The 21,044-nt window shown below is 55.4% G+C and overlaps 6 non-coding genes and 4 pseudogenes across 6 annotated transcripts; all 10 read right to left on the bottom strand.

The window, feature by feature from the left end:
* Positions 1–42: 42 nt before the first annotated feature.
* On the bottom strand, positions 43–161 carry LOC123629237. The gene has a single exon (XR_006731937.1). It is a non-coding gene; the product is annotated as a 5S ribosomal RNA (ribosomal RNA).
* A 1,191-nt stretch (positions 162–1,352) lies between these two features.
* On the bottom strand, positions 1,353–1,471 carry LOC123629223. Its single transcript, XR_006731924.1, has one exon. It is a non-coding gene; the product is annotated as a 5S ribosomal RNA (ribosomal RNA).
* A 1,191-nt stretch (positions 1,472–2,662) lies between these two features.
* Positions 2,663–2,781, bottom strand: LOC123629169 (annotated as a pseudogene).
* A 3,457-nt stretch (positions 2,782–6,238) lies between these two features.
* LOC123629235 lies at positions 6,239–6,357 on the bottom strand. Its single transcript, XR_006731936.1, has one exon. It is a non-coding gene; the product is annotated as a 5S ribosomal RNA (ribosomal RNA).
* A 1,191-nt stretch (positions 6,358–7,548) lies between these two features.
* On the bottom strand, positions 7,549–7,667 carry LOC123629168 (annotated as a pseudogene).
* Positions 7,668–11,124: 3,457 nt separating this feature from the next.
* Positions 11,125–11,243, bottom strand: LOC123629234. Its single transcript, XR_006731935.1, has one exon. It is a non-coding gene; the product is annotated as a 5S ribosomal RNA (ribosomal RNA).
* A 1,192-nt stretch (positions 11,244–12,435) lies between these two features.
* LOC123629167 lies at positions 12,436–12,554 on the bottom strand (annotated as a pseudogene).
* Positions 12,555–16,010: 3,456 nt separating this feature from the next.
* LOC123629233 lies at positions 16,011–16,129 on the bottom strand. Its single transcript, XR_006731934.1, has one exon. It is a non-coding gene; the product is annotated as a 5S ribosomal RNA (ribosomal RNA).
* Positions 16,130–17,320: 1,191 nt separating this feature from the next.
* On the bottom strand, positions 17,321–17,439 carry LOC123629166 (annotated as a pseudogene).
* Positions 17,440–20,896: 3,457 nt separating this feature from the next.
* LOC123629232 lies at positions 20,897–21,015 on the bottom strand. The gene has a single exon (XR_006731933.1). It is a non-coding gene; the product is annotated as a 5S ribosomal RNA (ribosomal RNA).
* Positions 21,016–21,044: the final 29 nt, after the last annotated feature.

The following is a 21,044-nucleotide window of genomic DNA, read 5'->3' as shown; positions in this document are numbered from 1 at the left end:
CCCAGCCCAGGGGGGCGGGGCAGAAAGAGAGGCAGAGCAAAAAGCCTACGGCACCCGGGATTCCCAGGCGGTCTCCCATCCAAGTACTAACCGGGCCCGACCCTGCTTAGCTTCCGAGGTGAGACGAGATCGGGTGCGTTCAGGGTGGTCTGGCCGTAGACGAGGGCGGCCGCCCCCGGACGCCTCAAGAGGCCGAGCTGCTGCGACGCGTCCCTCCCTGCGCAGTCGGGTCCCTCCCGCCGCCCTGGCCCTTCGCTAGCCCACCTGCCCGGATCGGGGTGGGGGTGGGGGGCCAGGCGGAGCCTCACGGGTCTCGCGCGCGCACCCTCCCACCCCCACCCAAACCACGGACGCACCGCCGTCCCACACCCCGAGGAGCAGACCCACGGGCACGCGCGCAGGGACAGGCTTCCACGCGTGGGAGCGGAGGGCCGGAGCCGGAGAGTGCGCGAGAGAGGGCCCTCCGCCGGCCCACGCGAGGGCACGGTGGGGAGGGGCTTTGGGGCGGGGCCGGGAGGAGGAGGCAGGGCCGTGCCTGCCGCTGGTCCGTCACCCGGAGGTCCTGAAGATCTGCAGTGTCCCCCCCCACCCCGCCACCCCACCCCCGTCTGGGGAGGACCGTTCTGCCCCGATTCCCCTCAGGGCCTGCGTGTGGCAGCAGCCCCCGCGCGGGGGCGGGGGGCGGCGCGGGGGGCCAGAGCCGGCTATCCTGTGGCCCGCTGGGGTGGGGTTTGGGGTGTGTAGCCAGGGGTCAAGGGGCCGGTGGGTGGTTTGGGTTTGGGTGCGTGCGCTCCGTGTGCTGTTGTGTGTCCTCTCTGCCCAGGTGGCCAGCGACTCGCCCTGTGCGGCGCGCCGGTGTGTCTCTCGGGAGCCCCGGCGGCGGCGAGGAGCCCGCCCGGCGTGAGGCCCGGGCCCGAGGCCCGGGTGTGCGGCGGAGAGAAAGTGCACGGTGGGCCGGGTGTCCGGGGGCCCAGGACACGGTTTGCCGCCGTGGGCTGTCCCGCGCCGGGTGTACGCGATGTCCCGGAGTGCGGGGCGGCGGGTGCGGGGTCGGGGGGAGAGGAGACCCAGCGGCACTTAGGGATCCCGCCGCCCGGCCCCGGCCCGGTGTGGGGCCCAGGGTTGGGGCTCCGCTGCCGGCCCAACGGAACGCCTGGGACGCTCTGCCGCTGCCGCCACCTGGCGGTGGTGCTGCAGCGGGGGAGAGGGGAGGAAGCCCCGGGCGGGGGCAGCGGGTCGCGCCGAGGGGGGGGAGGGGCCGGGGCCCGAGGGCGAAAGTGGGGGCGGGCGCAGAAGGCGGGGGGCCCCCCCACCCCCGACCCCCCAGCGGGCGGGACAAAAGAAGAAGCAAAAGCCTACAGCACCCGGTATTCCCAGGCGGTCTCCCATCCAAGTACTAACCGGGCCCGACCCTGCTTAGCTTCCGAGGTGAGACGAGATCGGGTGCGTTCAGGGTGGTCTGGCCGTAGACGAGGGCGGCCGCCCCCGGACGCCTCAAGAGGCCGAGCTGCTGCGACGCGTCCCTCCCTGCGCAGTCGGGTCCCTCCCGCCGCCCTGGCCCTTCGCTAGCCCACCTGCCCGGATCGGGGTGGGGGTGGGGGGCCAGGCGGAGCCTCACGGGTCTCGCGCGCGCACCCTCCCACCCCCACCCAAACCACGGACGCACCGCCGTCCCACAGCCCGAGGAGCAGACCCACGGGCACGCGCGCAGGGACAGGCTTCCACGCGTGGGAGCGGAGGGCCGGAGCCGGAGAGTGCGCGAGAGAGGGCCCTCCGCCGGCCCACGCGAGGGCACGGTGGGGAGGGGCTTTGGGGCGGGGCCGGGAGGAGGAGGCAGGGCCGTGCCTGCCGCTGGTCCGTCACCCGGAGGTCCTGAAGATCTGCAGTGTCCCCCCCCACCCCGCCACCCCACCCCCGTCTGGGGAGGACCGTTCTGCCCCGATTCCCCTCAGGGCCTGCGTGTGGCAGCAGCCCCCGCGCGGGGGCGGGGGGCGGCGCGGGGGGCCAGAGCCGGCTATCCTGTGGCCCGCTGGGGTGGGGTTTGGGGTGTGTAGCCAGGGGTCAAGGGGCCGGTGGGTGGTTTGGGTTTGGGTGCGTGCGCTCCGTGTGCTGTTGTGTGTCCTCTCTGCCCAGGTGGCCAGCGACTCGCCCTGTGCGGCGCGCCGGTGTGTCTCTCGGGAGCCCCGGCGGCGGCGAGGAGCCCGCCCGGCGTGAGGCCCGGGCCCGAGGCCCGGGTGTGCGGCGGAGAGAAAGTGCACGGTGGGCCGGGTGTCCGGGGGCCCAGGACACGGTTTGCCGCCGTGGGCTGTCCCGCGCCGGGTGTACGCGATGTCCCGGAGTGCGGGGCGGCGGGTGCGGGGTCGGGGGGAGAGGAGACCCAGCGGCACTTAGGGATCCCGCCGCCCGGCCCCGGCCCGGTGTGGGGCCCAGGGTTGGGGCTCCGCTGCCGGCCCAACGGAACGCCTGGGACGCTCTGCCGCTGCCGCCACCTGGCGGTGGTGCTGCAGCGGGGGAGAGGGGAGGAAGCCCCGGGCGGGGGCAGCGGGTCGCGCCGAGGGGGGGGAGGGGCCGGGGCCCGAGGGCGAAAGTGGGGGCGGGCGCAGAAGGCGGGGGGCCCCCCCACCCCCGACCCCCCAGCGGGCGGGACAAAAGAAGAAGCAAAAGCCTACAGCACCCGGTATTCCCAGGCGGTCTCCCATCCAAGTACTAACCTGGCCCGACCCTGCTTAGCTTCCCAGACCAGAGGAGATCGGGCACGTTCAGGGTGCTATGGCCCTAGACGGCAGCGGCCGTCCCCGGACGCCTCGAGAGGCCCAGCTGCTACGCGGCCCTCCCGGCCCAGCGCCCCCCACCCGACCCCGCGCCCTCCTGCTGCCCAGTAGCCTTCAGAGCCTCGCTCTCTAGCTGCTACATACACACCAAACACTCAACACTTTGCCACAAACACATACACCAATGACAACAAAATTCAAACACTCAATAGCACATCTATTCAAAGCACGGAGGACACAAACGGGAGGACAATGTGTGACTTGTCAGATTCTACAGACGTCAGGAGCCCACATGAAGGCTCAGGGAAATATTCCAAAGGAGTGTGACGTGGCTCAGAGCTCCTTGGACATGAGCAGACTGGCTTCGGCGGACGGCAGCTCTTACATTTTCACAGTGCAGCCGGAACAATAGAAGGTTCCTTCCTCGCCTTTCCTAGTTCATGCAGTAGGAACCAGTCCACGGTTCTATGGTGCATGGCTACGATTATTCTGTGGGATCCTGCAAAGAAGAAATGCTGTTGGTGTCTTTGGGTACTGGGAATCTGGGTGTGAGAGGAAGAGGTGAAATCGGTAAAGTAATGTAAAAAAACTCTCAGTTCTCAGTTTGAACTTGGATTATCAGTGTAAACCCAATGTGTTTTCCTGTAATTTTTTTTTCTTTTCTTTCTCTCTTTCTTTCTTTTCTTTTCTTTTTTTTTTTTTTTTTTTTTTAAGTTTTTCCACGGAAAGTGCTGAGACATAGGTGCGAACTCGACACTAGTGCATTTCACCAGCCTCTAGATCGTGGTCTCCGCCAACCATCGTTATTAAACGGTCCTAAGACTTACTGGAGACATACGCTGACTTGAAGTCTGGGGCGGGAAACGCACGCTTCTCATACTGGGAAGCGCGGATGCTACCATATCCAACAGGACGAGGGTCACGTCAAAAGACACAGGAACCAGAATGAGTAGACTCCCGTTTGCCAAACACAGGACGGTTTGATCGCCAGCAAGTCTAATGATTGCAAGATATTGAAACACGTTAAATACGTTTAAATCCACGATGAAACCCCTCACAATGCAAAAATAGCTCGGGTCACTGCGGACAGCGGTAGGAAACAAAGGGAAATGGTGACAACCGGGGCTGCCCCCGACTAGTCGCGATGTATGGACACTCTTTCAAAAGACATCTCAACCCCTCACAAGGTATGGACTGTATTTGGACTGGATTCAAAGAAACTGAAATGAGCGTGTGTGTCTCAGGGAAACGCAAACATTGAGTACTTGCTGTTATCTCTAACACGGTGAAATTTTTACATGGAATAAGGTGGCTGTGAGTACCCTGAAAAAGGGAAGAAAGCCTCTACCTTTGATAGAAACATATTGACTTTTTATCGTTGGAGGGATATTATTAAGGGGATCATGAACTTAAGGTAGGAGGGGTATAAAAGAAACAAGATCTGGCCAGGGGTTGGTGATTTCTTGAGTCAGGGGAGTGAGAAAATACTCTACTATTCTTTCCGATTTTGTTTCTATTCCAAATTTCCCATCATGAAAAGTTTCCAAAGATACCATGAAGAGGGTCAAAAACAAGCTGCAAACAGGACAAGGTATCTGTAGCCCATATAATTGGCAAAATATTACTGTTACAGAATATCTACGTTTAATACGCTTAATACGCCTTTGGCCCCGTGTCCTCATTATTGGTCAAGGAAATGCAGAATAAAAAATGAAGCCAGATATAGTTTCCAACTCACCAGATTGAGGAAACTTAAGAAACTGATCACTGTGTTGGCTTTGAGGAAAACTCTTGCACACACCCTGCTGATATGGGAGGCGAAATTATAGGACCATTTGGAAAACACTGTAGCCTAAATGGAAATGAATAAACACTGGCATAATTCAGGAGCAAGCATATTCTCTGAGTAGCACGTACCAGAGAGAAGATAGGGCACATGTGACCAGGAAGCATCTAGGGTAATCCTCACGGGAGCCCCTTGTACACGGACCTACTCAAAGATCGGATAAAGATACTTCCGACTGATTCGTGCAGTGCCATTCTCTAGCAGCGCTGATGAACTGCAGCTTCCTGTGTAAGCGAGGAGTATTCTCCAAACAGAAGGTTTCCCCTGGCACACAAGTTACCCAGAAGGAATCCAGAATGGTTCCACATCTATTCTATAAACTGTGAAATTAACAAACTACCTCAATGAGATAGTCCTATAACAGAGAGCAAAAACTTTCAAAGGAAAAGCAAGGAAAAGGATGACAGTCGAGATGGGATTTGTTTGGGAGAAGCGTTTTTGTGGTTCCACGCCTTGAGAAAAAGATACACAGCGGCTTCCGACATATGCATCAACTCCCATTTTTATAAGGTGAGTGGTGGGGTTTTGGTACGGTTAATTCGATTTAATATAATAATCATAATGATAATCATGATCATTATCATCATTCTTTAACATATCCCTTTCCCAAATTAAAAGAAAAAGAGAAAGAAGCAGACTGTAAGTTTCTAGATATAAACCCTGTTTAAATGGGATTATTTATTAATGTGGGGGAAATGATTAGTTTGGGGACTCTGTGTCCGTCTATGGAGGACTACGGGATAGCCTCTCCATCGATGGGAGCCATCATGTACGTTTTTGCTAAGTTTTCCATCGAAGTTGGCACCTTTGCCCCGTAGGTGCTGTGTGGATTTTCTGTGACTTTGAATGTTATCCTTTTCAAGAATTGCATTCATTATTGTGTATTTGCGAGGAAACAAGAAATATCGAAACTATCGATCGAATGTTGATTTCATCTAGAGCTATCTTGCTGGACTCACCTAGGATTTCTACAGGTCTCCCGCGCATAGGGGCAAACATTCTATTTTGAGAACCGTAGGAGGTGAGGAAAATGAAGAAAGGTGATTTTCCTTTCCCATATATTGTTAGTGTTTTCCCTTGTTGTAGTATGTTTTTGGAGCGTCTCTTGCAGTATCGAACAGAAGGATTTCCTATCGACACCCTGGTCTTGCTCGTGACTGTCCAAAGAATGCTTCTACCTCTTAATCCTTCAGAATATTTTCTAAAGATTTAGACGTTTGAAAAGTGTTTCTAGATGTCTTCGCATCTGGATTCTTAAGTTATGTTCCCGTGAACGGATAGCCAACTGTTTAGATTCTCTTCTTCTGCATATATGGATAGGATCCAATTTTTCCTTTCCCAGGGTGGTAACGTGGTCATCTCCTTGGACAACTTTAGACTGTGTCCTGAATTCAGAGCCGGTCGGTCCGAAGTTCCGGAGGCCCGGGCCTGCGGCAGGTGTGTGAGGGGCGGCAGCCTCGGGGACTGAGCCTCCACATCTCCAATCTGACCCTCTCTCCAGGGGCCACGGGGCGGGGTCCGGGCCGGCCGGGGGCGGGAGCCGGGGCGGGCGCGGAGGGCGAAGGCCCCCCCTCCCCTTCCCAGCCCAGGGGGGCGGGGCAGAAAGAGAGGCAGAGCAAAAAGCCTACGGCACCCGGGATTCCCAGGCGGTCTCCCATCCAAGTACTAACCGGGCCCGACCCTGCTTAGCTTCCGAGGTGAGACGAGATCGGGTGCGTTCAGGGTGGTCTGGCCGTAGACGAGGGCGGCCGCCCCCGGACGCCTCAAGAGGCCGAGCTGCTGCGACGCGTCCCTCCCTGCGCAGTCGGGTCCCTCCCGCCGCCCTGGCCCTTCGCTAGCCCACCTGCCCGGATCGGGGTGGGGGTGGGGGGCCAGGCGGAGCCTCACGGGTCTCGCGCGCGCACCCTCCCACCCCCACCCAAACCACGGACGCACCGCCGTCCCACAGCCCGAGGAGCAGACCCACGGGCACGCGCGCAGGGACAGGCTTCCACGCGTGGGAGCGGAGGGCCGGAGCCGGAGAGTGCGCGAGAGAGGGCCCTCCGCCGGCCCACGCGAGGGCACGGTGGGGAGGGGCTTTGGGGCGGGGCCGGGAGGAGGAGGCAGGGCCGTGCCTGCCGCTGGTCCGTCACCCGGAGGTCCTGAAGATCTGCAGTGTCCCCCCCCACCCCGCCACCCCACCCCCGTCCGGGGAGGACCGTTCTGCCCCGATTCCCCTCAGGGCCTGCGTGTGGCAGCAGCCCCCGCGCGGGGGCGGGGGGCGGCGCGGGGGGCCAGAGCCGGCTATCCTGTGGCCCGCTGGGGTGGGGTTTGGGGTGTGTAGCCAGGGGTCAAGGGGCCGGTGGGTGGTTTGGGTTTGGGTGCGTGCGCTCCGTGTGCTGTTGTGTGTCCTCTCTGCCCAGGTGGCCAGCGACTCGCCCTGTGCGGCGCGCCGGTGTGTCTCTCGGGAGCCCCGGCGGCGGCGAGGAGCCCGCCCGGCGTGAGGCCCGGGCCCGAGGCCCGGGTGTGCGGCGGAGAGAAAGTGCACGGTGGGCCGGGTGTCCGGGGGCCCAGGACACGGTTTGCCGCCGTGGGCTGTCCCGCGCCGGGTGTACGCGATGTCCCGGAGTGCGGGGCGGCGGGTGCGGGGTCGGGGGGAGAGGAGACCCAGCGGCACTTAGGGATCCCGCCGCCCGGCCCCGGCCCGGTGTGGGGCCCAGGGTTGGGGCTCCGCTGCCGGCCCAACGGAACGCCTGGGACGCTCTGCCGCTGCCGCCACCTGGCGGTGGTGCTGCAGCGGGGGAGAGGGGAGGAAGCCCCGGGCGGGGGCAGCGGGTCGCGCCGAGGGGGGGGAGGGGCCGGGGCCCGAGGGCGAAAGTGGGGGCGGGCGCAGAAGGCGGGGGGCCCCCCCACCCCCGACCCCCCAGCGGGCGGGACAAAAGAAGAAGCAAAAGCCTACAGCACCCGGTATTCCCAGGCGGTCTCCCATCCAAGTACTAACCTGGCCCGACCCTGCTTAGCTTCCCAGACCAGAGGAGATCGGGCACGTTCAGGGTGCTATGGCCCTAGACGGCAGCGGCCGTCCCCGGACGCCTCGAGAGGCCCAGCTGCTACGCGGCCCTCCCGGCCCAGCGCCCCCCACCCGACCCCGCGCCCTCCTGCTGCCCAGTAGCCTTCAGAGCCTCGCTCTCTAGCTGCTACATACACACCAAACACTCAACACTTTGCCACAAACACATACACCAATGACAACAAAATTCAAACACTCAATAGCACATCTATTCAAAGCACGGAGGACACAAACGGGAGGACAATGTGTGACTTGTCAGATTCTACAGACGTCAGGAGCCCACATGAAGGCTCAGGGAAATATTCCAAAGGAGTGTGACGTGGCTCAGAGCTCCTTGGACATGAGCAGACTGGCTTCGGCGGACGGCAGCTCTTACATTTTCACAGTGCAGCCGGAACAATAGAAGGTTCCTTCCTCGCCTTTCCTAGTTCATGCAGTAGGAACCAGTCCACGGTTCTATGGTGCATGGCTACGATTATTCTGTGGGATCCTGCAAAGAAGAAATGCTGTTGGTGTCTTTGGGTACTGGGAATCTGGGTGTGAGAGGAAGAGGTGAAATCGGTAAAGTAATGTAAAAAAACTCTCAGTTCTCAGTTTGAACTTGGATTATCAGTGTAAACTCAATGTGTTTTCCTGTAATTTTTTTTTCTTTTCTTTCTCTCTTTCTTTCTTTTCTTTTCTTTTCTTTTTTTTTTTTTTTTTAAGTTTTTCCACGGAAAGTGCTGAGACATAGGTGCGAACTCGACACTAGTGCATTTCACCAGCCTCTAGATCGTGGTCTCCGCCAACCATCGTTATTAAACGGTCCTAAGACTTACTGGAGACATACGCTGACTTGAAGTCTGGGGCGGGAAACGCACGCTTCTCATACTGGGAAGCGCGGATGCTACCATATCCAACAGGACGAGGGTCACGTCAAAAGACACAGGAACCAGAATGAGTAGACTCCCGTTTGCCAAACACAGGACGGTTTGATCGCCAGCAAGTCTAATGATTGCAAGATATTGAAACACGTTAAATACGTTTAAATCCACGATGAAACCCCTCACAATGCAAAAATAGCTCGGGTCACTGCGGACAGCGGTAGGAAACAAAGGGAAATGGTGACAACCGGGGCTGCCCCCGACTAGTCGCGATGTATGGACACTCTTTCAAAAGACATCTCAACCCCTCACAAGGTATGGACTGTATTTGGACTGGATTCAAAGAAACTGAAATGAGCGTGTGTGTCTCAGGGAAACGCAAACATTGAGTACTTGCTGTTATCTCTAACACGGTGAAATTTTTACATGGAATAAGGTGGCTGTGAGTACACTGAAAAAGGGAAGAAAGCCTCTACCTTTGATAGAAACATATTGACTTTTTATCGTTGGAGGGATATTATTAAGGGGATCATGAACTTAAGGTAGGAGGGGTATAAAAGAAACAAGATCTGGCCAGGGGTTGGTGATTTCTTGAGTCAGGGGAGTGAGAAAATACTCTACTATTCTTTCCGATTTTGTTTCTATTCCAAATTTCCCATCATGAAAAGTTTCCAAAGATACCATGAAGAGGGTCAAAAACAAGCTGCAAACAGGACAAGGTATCTGTAGCCCATATAATTGGCAAAATATTACTGTTACAGAATATCTACGTTTAATACGCTTAATACGCCTTTGGCCCCGTGTCCTCATTATTGGTCAAGGAAATGCAGAATAAAAAATGAAGCCAGATATAGTTTCCAACTCACCAGATTGAGGAAACTTAAGAAACTGATCACTGTGTTGGCTTTGAGGAAAACTCTTGCACACACCCTGCTGATATGGGAGGCGAAATTATAGGACCATTTGGAAAACACTGTAGCCTAAATGGAAATGAATAAACACTGGCATAATTCAGGAGCAAGCATATTCTCTGAGTAGCACGTACCAGAGAGAAGATAGGGCACATGTGACCAGGAAGCATCTAGGGTAATCCTCACGGGAGCCCCTTGTACACGGACCTACTCAAAGATCGGATAAAGATACTTCCGACTGATTCGTGCAGTGCCATTCTCTAGCAGCGCTGATGAACTGCAGCTTCCTGTGTAAGCGAGGAGTATTCTCCAAACAGAAGGTTTCCCCTGGCACACAAGTTACCCAGAAGGAATCCAGAATGGTTCCACATCTATTCTATAAACTGTGAAATTAACAAACTACCTCAATGAGATAGTCCTATAACAGAGAGCAAAAACTTTCAAAGGAAAAGCAAGGAAAAGGATGACAGTCGAGATGGGATTTGTTTGGGAGAAGCGTTTTTGTGGTTCCACGCCTTGAGAAAAAGATACACAGCGGCTTCCGACATATGCATCAACTCCCATTTTTATAAGGTGAGTGGTGGGGTTTTGGTACGGTTAATTCGATTTAATATAATAATCATAATGATAATCATGATCATTATCATCATTCTTTAACATATCCCTTTCCCAAATTAAAAGAAAAAGAGAAAGAAGCAGACTGTAAGTTTCTAGATATAAACCCTGTTTAAATGGGATTATTTATTAATGTGGGGGAAATGATTAGTTTGGGGACTCTGTGTCCGTCTATGGAGGACTACGGGATAGCCTCTCCATCGATGGGAGCCATCATGTACGTTTTTGCTAAGTTTTCCATCGAAGTTGGCACCTTTGCCCCGTAGGTGCTGTGTGGATTTTCTGTGACTTTGAATGTTATCCTTTTCAAGAATTGCATTCATTATTGTGTATTTGCGAGGAAACAAGAAATATCGAAACTATCGATCGAATGTTGATTTCATCTAGAGCTATCTTGCTGGACTCACCTAGGATTTCTACAGGTCTCCCGCGCATAGGGGCAAACATTCTATTTTGAGAACCGTAGGAGGTGAGGAAAATGAAGAAAGGTGATTTTCCTTTCCCATATATTGTTAGTGTTTTCCCTTGTTGTAGTATGTTTTTGGAGCGTCTCTTGCAGTATCGAACAGAAGGATTTCCTATCGACACCCTGGTCTTGCTCGTGACTGTCCAAAGAATGCTTCTACCTCTTAATCCTTCAGAATATTTTCTAAAGATTTAGACGTTTGAAAAGTGTTTCTAGATGTCTTCGCATCTGGATTCTTAAGTTATGTTCCCGTGAACGGATAGCCAACTGTTTAGATTCTCTTCTTCTGCATATATGGATAGGATCCAATTTTTCCTTTCCCAGGGTGGTAACGTGGTCATCTCCTTGGACAACTTTAGACTGTGTCCTGAATTCAGAGCCGGTCGGTCCGAAGTTCCGGAGGCCCGGGCCTGCGGCAGGTGTGTGAGGGGCGGCAGCCTCGGGGACTGAGCCTCCACATCTCCAATCTGACCCTCTCTCCAGGGGCCACGGGGCGGGGTCCGGGCCGGCCGGGGGCGGGAGCCGGGGCGGGCGCGGAGGGCGAAGGCCCCCCCTCCCCTTCCCAGCCCAGGGGGGCGGGGCAGAAAGAGAGGCAGAGCAAAAAGCCTACGGCACCCGGGATTCCCAGGCGGTCTCCCATCCAAGTACTAACCGGGCCCGACCCTGCTTAGCTTCCGAGGTGAGACGAGATCGGGTGCGTTCAGGGTGGTCTGGCCGTAGACGAGGGCGGCCGCCCCCGGACGCCTCAAGAGGCCGAGCTGCTGCGACGCGTCCCTCCCTGCGCAGTCGGGTCCCTCCCGCCGCCCTGGCCCTTCGCTAGCCCACCTGCCCGGATCGGGGTGGGGGTGGGGGGCCAGGCGGAGCCTCACGGGTCTCGCGCGCGCACCCTCCCACCCCCACCCAAACCACGGACGCACCGCCGTCCCACACCCCGAGGAGCAGACCCACGGGCACGCGCGCAGGGACAGGCTTCCACGCGTGGGAGCGGAGGGCCGGAGCCGGAGAGTGCGCGAGAGAGGGCCCTCCGCCGGCCCACGCGAGGGCACGGTGGGGAGGGGCTTTGGGGCGGGGCCGGGAGGAGGAGGCAGGGCCGTGCCTGCCGCTGGTCCGTCACCCGGAGGTCCTGAAGATCTGCAGTGTCCCCCCCCACCCCGCCACCCCACCCCCGTCCGGGGAGGACCGTTCTGCCCCGATTCCCCTCAGGGCCTGCGTGTGGCAGCAGCCCCCGCGCGGGGGCGGGGGGCGGCGCGGGGGGCCAGAGCCGGCTATCCTGTGGCCCGCTGGGGTGGGGTTTGGGGTGTGTAGCCAGGGGTCAAGGGGCCGGTGGGTGGTTTGGGTTTGGGTGCGTGCGCTCCGTGTGCTGTTGTGTGTCCTCTCTGCCCAGGTGGCCAGCGACTCGCCCTGTGCGGCGCGCCGGTGTGTCTCTCGGGAGCCCCGGCGGCGGCGAGGAGCCCGCCCGGCGTGAGGCCCGGGCCCGAGGCCCGGGTGTGCGGCGGAGAGAAAGTGCACGGTGGGCCGGGTGTCCGGGGGCCCAGGACACGGTTTGCCGCCGTGGGCTGTCCCGCGCCGGGTGTACGCGATGTCCCGGAGTGCGGGGCGGCGGGTGCGGGGTCGGGGGGAGAGGAGACCCAGCGGCACTTAGGGATCCCGCCGCCCGGCCCCGGCCCGGTGTGGGGCCCAGGGTTGGGGCTCCGCTGCCGGCCCAACGGAACGCCTGGGACGCTCTGCCGCTGCCGCCACCTGGCGGTGGTGCTGCAGCGGGGGGAGAGGGGAGGAAGCCCCGGGCGGGGGCAGCGGGTCGCGCCGAGGGGGGGGAGGGGCCGGGGCCCGAGGGCGAAAGTGGGGGCGGGCGCAGAAGGCGGGGGGCCCCCCCACCCCCGACCCCCCAGCGGGCGGGACAAAAGAAGAAGCAAAAGCCTACAGCACCCGGTATTCCCAGGCGGTCTCCCATCCAAGTACTAACCTGGCCCGACCCTGCTTAGCTTCCCAGACCAGAGGAGATCGGGCACGTTCAGGGTGCTATGGCCCTAGACGGCAGCGGCCGTCCCCGGACGCCTCGAGAGGCCCAGCTGCTACGCGGCCCTCCCGGCCCAGCGCCCCCCACCCGACCCCGCGCCCTCCTGCTGCCCAGTAGCCTTCAGAGCCTCGCTCTCTAGCTGCTACATACACACCAAACACTCAACACTTTGCCACAAACACATACACCAATGACAACAAAATTCAAACACTCAATAGCACATCTATTCAAAGCACGGAGGACACAAACGGGAGGACAATGTGTGACTTGTCAGATTCTACAGACGTCAGGAGCCCACATGAAGGCTCAGGGAAATATTCCAAAGGAGTGTGACGTGGCTCAGAGCTCCTTGGACATGAGCAGACTGGCTTCGGCGGACGGCAGCTCTTACATTTTCACAGTGCAGCCGGAACAATAGAAGGTTCCTTCCTCGCCTTTCCTAGTTCATGCAGTAGGAACCAGTCCACGGTTCTATGGTGCATGGCTACGATTATTCTGTGGGATCCTGCAAAGAAGAAATGCTGTTGGTGTCTTTGGGTACTGGGAATCTGGGTGTGAGAGGAAGAGGTGAAATCGGTAAAGTAATGTAAAAAAACTCTCAGTTCTCAGTTTGAACTTGGATTATCAGTGTAAACTCAATGTGTTTTCCTGTAATTTTTTTTTCTTTTCTTTCTCTCTTTCTTTCTTTTCTTTTCTTTTTTTTTTTTTTTTTTTTTAAGTTTTTCCACGGAAAGTGCTGAGACATAGGTGCGAACTCGACACTAGTGCATTTCACCAGCCTCTAGATCGTGGTCTCCGCCAACCATCGTTATTAAACGGTCCTAAGACTTACTGGAGACATACGCTGACTTGAAGTCTGGGGCGGGAAACGCACGCTTCTCATACTGGGAAGCGCGGATGCTACCATATCCAACAGGACGAGGGTCACGTCAAAAGACACAGGAACCAGAATGAGTAGACTCCCGTTTGCCAAACACAGGACGGTTTGATCGCCAGCAAGTCTAATGATTGCAAGATATTGAAACACGTTAAATACGTTTAAATCCACGATGAAACCCCTCACAATGCAAAAATAGCTCGGGTCACTGCGGACAGCGGTAGGAAACAAAGGGAAATGGTGACAACCGGGGCTGCCCCCGACTAGTCGCGATGTATGGACACTCTTTCAAAAGACATCTCAACCCCTCACAAGGTATGGACTGTATTTGGACTGGATTCAAAGAAACTGAAATGAGCGTGTGTGTCTCAGGGAAACGCAAACATTGAGTACTTGCTGTTATCTCTAACACGGTGAAATTTTTACATGGAATAAGGTGGCTGTGAGTACACTGAAAAAGGGAAGAAAGCCTCTACCTTTGATAGAAACATATTGACTTTTTATCGTTGGAGGGATATTATTAAGGGGATCATGAACTTAAGGTAGGAGGGGTATAAAAGAAACAAGATCTGGCCAGGGGTTGGTGATTTCTTGAGTCAGGGGAGTGAGAAAATACTCTACTATTCTTTCCGATTTTGTTTCTATTCCAAATTTCCCATCATGAAAAGTTTCCAAAGATACCATGAAGAGGGTCAAAAACAAGCTGCAAACAGGACAAGGTATCTGTAGCCCATATAATTGGCAAAATATTACTGTTACAGAATATCTACGTTTAATACGCTTAATACGCCTTTGGCCCCGTGTCCTCATTATTGGTCAAGGAAATGCAGAATAAAAAATGAAGCCAGATATAGTTTCCAACTCACCAGATTGAGGAAACTTAAGAAACTGATCACTGTGTTGGCTTTGAGGAAAACTCTTGCACACACCCTGCTGATATGGGAGGCGAAATTATAGGACCATTTGGAAAACACTGTAGCCTAAATGGAAATGAATAAACACTGGCATAATTCAGGAGCAAGCATATTCTCTGAGTAGCACGTACCAGAGAGAAGATAGGGCACATGTGACCAGGAAGCATCTAGGGTAATCCTCACGGGAGCCCCTTGTACACGGACCTACTCAAAGATCGGATAAAGATACTTCCGACTGATTCGTGCAGTGCCATTCTCTAGCAGCGCTGATGAACTGCAGCTTCCTGTGTAAGCGAGGAGTATTCTCCAAACAGAAGGTTTCCCCTGGCACACAAGTTACCCAGAAGGAATCCAGAATGGTTCCACATCTATTCTATAAACTGTGAAATTAACAAACTACCTCAATGAGATAGTCCTATAACAGAGAGCAAAAACTTTCAAAGGAAAAGCAAGGAAAAGGATGACAGTCGAGATGGGATTTGTTTGGGAGAAGCGTTTTTGTGGTTCCACGCCTTGAGAAAAAGATACACAGCGGCTTCCGACATATGCATCAACTCCCATTTTTATAAGGTGAGTGGTGGGGTTTTGGTACGGTTAATTCGATTTAATATAATAATCATAATGATAATCATGATCATTATCATCATTCTTTAACATATCCCTTTCCCAAATTAAAAGAAAAAGAGAAAGAAGCAGACTGTAAGTTTCTAGATATAAACCCTGTTTAAATGGGATTATTTATTAATGTGGGGGAAATGATTAGTTTGGGGACTCTGTGTCCGTCTATGGAGGACTACGGGATAGCCTCTCCATCGATGGGAGCCATCATGTACGTTTTTGCTAAGTTTTCCATCGAAGTTGGCACCTTTGCCCCGTAGGTGCTGTGTGGATTTTCTGTGACTTTGAATGTTATCCTTTTCAAGAATTGCATTCATTATTGTGTATTTGCGAGGAAACAAGAAATATCGAAACTATCGATCGAATGTTGATTTCATCTAGAGCTATCTTGCTGGACTCACCTAGGATTTCTACAGGTCTCCCGCGCATAGGGGCAAACATTCTATTTTGAGAACCGTAGGAGGTGAGGAAAATGAAGAAAGGTGATTTTCCTTTCCCATATATTGTTAGTGTTTTCCCTTGTTGTAGTATGTTTTTGGAGCGTCTCTTGCAGTATCGAACAGAAGGATTTCCTATCGACACCCTGGTCTTGCTCGTGACTGTCCAAAGAATGCTTCTACCTCTTAATCCTTCAGAATATTTTCTAAAGATTTAGACGTTTGAAAAGTGTTTCTAGATGTCTTCGCATCTGGATTCTTAAGTTATGTTCCCGTGAACGGATAGCCAACTGTTTAGATTCTCTTCTTCTGCATATATGGATAGGATCCAATTTTTCCTTTCCCAGGGTGGTAACGTGGTCATCTCCTTGGACAACTTTAGACTGTGTCCTGAATTCAGAGCCGGTCGGTCCGAAGTTCCGGAGGCCCGGGCCTGCGGCAGGTGTGTGAGGGGCGGCAGCCTCGGGGACTGAGCCTCCACATCTCCAATCTGACCCTCTCTCCAGGGGCCACGGGGCGGGGTCCGGGCCGGCCGGGGGCGGGAGCCGGGGCGGGCGCGGAGGGCGAAGGCCCCCCCTCCCCTTCCCAGCCCAGGGGGGCGGGGCAGAAAGAGAGGCAGAGCAAAAAGCCTACGGCACCCGGGATTCCCAGGCGGTCTCCCATCCAAGTACTAACCGGGCCCGACCCTGCTTAGCTTCCGAGGTGAGACGAGATCGGGTGCGTTCAGGGTGGTCTGGCCGTAGACGAGGGCGGCCGCCCCCGGACGCCTCAAGAGGCCGAGCTGCTGCGACGCGTCCCTCCCTGCGCAGTCGGGTCCCTCCCGCCGCCCTGGCCCTTCGCTAGCCCACCTGCCCGGATCGGGGTGGGGGTGGGGGGCCAGGCGGAGCCTCACGGGTCTCGCGCGCGCACCCTCCCACCCCCACCCAAACCACGGACGCACCGCCGTCCCACACCCCGAGGAGCAGACCCACGGGCACGCGCGCAGGGACAGGCTTCCACGCGTGGGAGCGGAGGGCCGGAGCCGGAGAGTGCGCGAGAGAGGGCCCTCCGCCGGCCCACGCGAGGGCACGGTGGGGAGGGGCTTTGGGGCGGGGCCGGGAGGAGGAGGCAGGGCCGTGCCTGCCGCTGGTCCGTCACCCGGAGGTCCTGAAGATCTGCAGTGTCCCCCCCCACCCCGCCACCCCACCCCCGTCCGGGGAGGACCGTTCTGCCCCGATTCCCCTCAGGGCCTGCGTGTGGCAGCAGCCCCCGCGCGGGGGCGGGGGGCGGCGCGGGGGGCCAGAGCCGGCTATCCTGTGGCCCGCTGGGGTGGGGTTTGGGGTGTGTAGCCAGGGGTCAAGGGGCCGGTGGGTGGTTTGGGTTTGGGTGCGTGCGCTCCGTGTGCTGTTGTGTGTCCTCTCTGCCCAGGTGGCCAGCGACTCGCCCTGTGCGGCGCGCCGGTGTGTCTCTCGGGAGCCCCGGCGGCGGCGAGGAGCCCGCCCGGCGTGAGGCCCGGGCCCGAGGCCCGGGTGTGCGGCGGAGAGAAAGTGCACGGTGGGCCGGGTGTCCGGGGGCCCAGGACACGGTTTGCCGCCGTGGGCTGTCCCGCGCCGGGTGTACGCGATGTCCCGGAGTGCGGGGCGGCGGGTGCGGGGTCGGGGGGAGAGGAGACCCAGCGGCACTTAGGGATCCCGCCGCCCGGCCCCGGCCCGGTGTGGGGCCCAGGGTTGGGGCTCCGCTGCCGGCCCAACGGAACGCCTGGGACGCTCTGCCGCTGCCGCCACCTGGCGGTGGTGCTGCAGCGGGGGAGAGGGGAGGAAGCCCCGGGCGGGGGCAGCGGGTCGCGCCGAGGGGGGGGAGGGGCCGGGGCCCGAGGGCGAAAGTGGGGGCGGGCGCAGAAGGCGGGGGGCCCCCCCACCCCCGACCCCCCAGCGGGCGGGACAAAAGAAGAAGCAAAAGCCTACAGCACCCGGTATTCCCAGGCGGTCTCCCATCCAAGTACTAACCTGGCCCGACCCTGCTTAGCTTCCCAGACCAGAGGAGATCGGGCACGTTCAGGGTGCTATGGCCCTAGACGGCAGCGGCCGTCCCCGGACGCCTCGAGAGGCCCAGCTGCTACGCGGCCCTCCCGGCCCAGCGCCCCCCACCCGACCCCGCGCCCTCCTGCTGCCCAGTAGCCTTCAGAGCCTCGCTCTCTAGCTGCTACATACACACCAAACACTCAACACTTTGCCACAAACACATACACCAATGACAACAAAATTCAAACACTCAATAGCACATCTATTCAAAGCACGGAGGACACAAACGGGAGGACAATGTGTGACTTGTCAGATTCTACAGACGTCAGGAGCCCACATGAAGGCTCAGGGAAATATTCCAAAGGAGTGTGACGTGGCTCAGAGCTCCTTGGACATGAGCAGACTGGCTTCGGCGGACGGCAGCTCTTACATTTTCACAGTGCAGCCGGAACAATAGAAGGTTCCTTCCTCGCCTTTCCTAGTTCATGCAGTAGGAACCAGTCCACGGTTCTATGGTGCATGGCTACGATTATTCTGTGGGATCCTGCAAAGAAGAAATGCTGTTGGTGTCTTTGGGTACTGGGAATCTGGGTGTGAGAGGAAGAGGTGAAATCGGTAAAGTAATGTAAAAAAACTCTCAGTTCTCAGTTTGAACTTGGATTATCAGTGTAAACTCAATGTGTTTTCCTGTAATTTTTTTTTCTTTTCTTTCTCTCTTTCTTTCTTTTCTTTTCTTTTTTTTTTTTTTTTTTTTTTAAGTTTTTCCACGGAAAGTGCTGAGACATAGGTGCGAACTCGACACTAGTGCATTTCACCAGCCTCTAGATCGTGGTCTCCGCCAACCATCGTTATTAAACGGTCCTAAGACTTACTGGAGACATACGCTGACTTGAAGTCTGGGGCGGGAAACGCACGCTTCTCATACTGGGAAGCGCGGATGCTACCATATCCAACAGGACGAGGGTCACGTCAAAAGACACAGGAACCAGAATGAGTAGACTCCCGTTTGCCAAACACAGGACGGTTTGATCGCCAGCAAGTCTAATGATTGCAAGATATTGAAACACGTTAAATACGTTTAAATCCACGATGAAACCCCTCACAATGCAAAAATAGCTCGGGTCACTGCGGACAGCGGTAGGAAACAAAGGGAAATGGTGACAACCGGGGCTGCCCCCGACTAGTCGCGATGTATGGACACTCTTTCAAAAGACATCTCAACCCCTCACAAGGTATGGACTGTATTTGGACTGGATTCAAAGAAACTGAAATGAGCGTGTGTGTCTCAGGGAAACGCAAACATTGAGTACTTGCTGTTATCTCTAACACGGTGAAATTTTTACATGGAATAAGGTGGCTGTGAGTACCCTGAAAAAGGGAAGAAAGCCTCTACCTTTGATAGAAACATATTGACTTTTTATCGTTGGAGGGATATTATTAAGGGGATCATGAACTTAAGGTAGGAGGGGTATAAAAGAAACAAGATCTGGCCAGGGGTTGGTGATTTCTTGAGTCAGGGGAGTGAGAAAATACTCTACTATTCTTTCCGATTTTGTTTCTATTCCAAATTTCCCATCATGAAAAGTTTCCAAAGATACCATGAAGAGGGTCAAAAACAAGCTGCAAACAGGACAAGGTATCTGTAGCCCATATAATTGGCAAAATATTACTGTTACAGAATATCTACCTTTAATACGCTTAATACGCCTTTGGCCCCGTGTCCTCATTATTGGTCAAGGAAATGCAGAATAAAAAATGAAGCCAGATATAGTTTCCAACTCACCAGATTGAGGAAACTTAAGAAACTGATCACTGTGTTGGCTTTGAGGAAAACTCTTGCACACACCCTGCTGATATGGGAGGCGAAATTATAGGACCATTTGGAAAACACTGTAGCCTAAATGGAAATGAATAAACACTGGCATAATTCAGGAGCAAGCATATTCTCTGAGTAGCACGTACCAGAGAGAAGATAGGGCACATGTGACCAGGAAGCATCTAGGGTAATCCTCACGGGAGCCCCTTGTACACGGACCTACTCAAAGATCGGATAAAGATACTTCCGACTGATTCGTGCAGTGCCATTCTCTAGCAGCGCTGATGAACTGCAGCTTCCTGTGTAAGCGAGGAGTATTCTCCAAACAGAAGGTTTCCCCTGGCACACAAGTTACCCAGAAGGAATCCAGAATGGTTCCACATCTATTCTATAAACTGTGAAATTAACAAACTACCTCAATGAGATAGTCCTATAACAGAGAGCAAAAACTTTCAAAGGAAAAGCAAGGAAAAGGATGACAGTCGAGATGGGATTTGTTTGGGAGAAGCGTTTTTGTGGTTCCACGCCTTGAGAAAAAGATACACAGCGGCTTCCGACATATGCATCAACTCCCATTTTTATAAGGTGAGTGGTGGGGTTTTGGTACGGTTAATTCGATTTAATATAATAATCATAATGATAATCATGATCATTATCATCATTCTTTAACATATCCCTTTCCCAAATTAAAAGAAAAAGAGAAAGAAGCAGACTGTAAGTTTCTAGATATAAACCCTGTTTAAATGGGATTATTTATTAATGTGGGGGAAATGATTAGTTTGGGGACTCTGTGTCCGTCTATGGAGGACTACGGGATAGCCTCTCCATCGATGGGAGCCATCATGTACGTTTTTGCTAAGTTTTCCATCGAAGTTGGCACCTTTGCCCCGTAGGTGCTGTGTGGATTTTCTGTGACTTTGAATGTTATCCTTTTCAAGAATTGCATTCATTATTGTGTATTTGCGAGGAAACAAGAAATATCGAAACTATCGATCGAATGTTGATTTCATCTAGAGCTATCTTGCTGGACTCACCTAGGATTTCTACAGGTCTCCCGCGCATAGGGGCAAACATTCTATTTTGAGAACCGTAGGAGGTGAGGAAAATGAAGAAAGGTGATTTTCCTTTCCCATATATTGTTAGTGTTTTCCCTTGTTGTAGTATGTTTTTGGAGCGTCTCTTGCAGTATCGAACAGAAGGATTTCCTATCGACACCCTGGTCTTGCTCGTGACTGTCCAAAGAATGCTTCTACCTCTTAATCCTTCAGAATATTTTCTAAAGATTTAGACGTTTGAAAAGTGTTTCTAGATGTCTTCGCATCTGGATTCTTAAGTTATGTTCCCGTGAACGGATAGCCAACTGTTTAGATTCTCTTCTTCTGCATATATGGATAGGATCCAATTTTTCCTTTCCCAGGGTGGTAACGTGGTCATCTCCTTGGACAACTTTAGACTGTGTCCTGAATTCAGAGCCGGTCGGTCCGAAGTTCCGGAGGCCCGGGCCTGCGGCAGGTGTGTGAGGGGCGGCAGCCTCGGGGACTGAGCCTCCACATCTCCAATCTGACCCTCTCTCCAGGGGCCACGGGGCGGGGTCCGGGCCGGCCGGGGGCGGGAGCCGGGGCGGGCGCGGAGGGCGAAGGCCCCCCCTCCCCTTCCCAGCCCAGGGGGGCGGGGCAGAAAGAGAGGCAGAGCAAAAAGCCTACGGCACCCGGGATTCCCAGGCGGTCTCCCATCCAAGTACTAACCGGGCCCGACCCTGCTTAGCTTCCGAGGTGAGACGAGATCGGGTGCGTTCAGGGTGGTCTGGCCGTAGACGAGGGCGGCCGCCCCCGGACGCCTCAAGA

This window comes from Lemur catta, assembly GCF_020740605.2.
Source record: "Lemur catta isolate mLemCat1 chromosome 20 unlocalized genomic scaffold, mLemCat1.pri SUPER_20_unloc_1, whole genome shotgun sequence".
NCBI classification, from domain to species: Eukaryota; Metazoa; Chordata; class Mammalia; order Primates; family Lemuridae; genus Lemur; species Lemur catta.
This window is presented reverse-complemented; position numbering and strand designations above follow the sequence as displayed.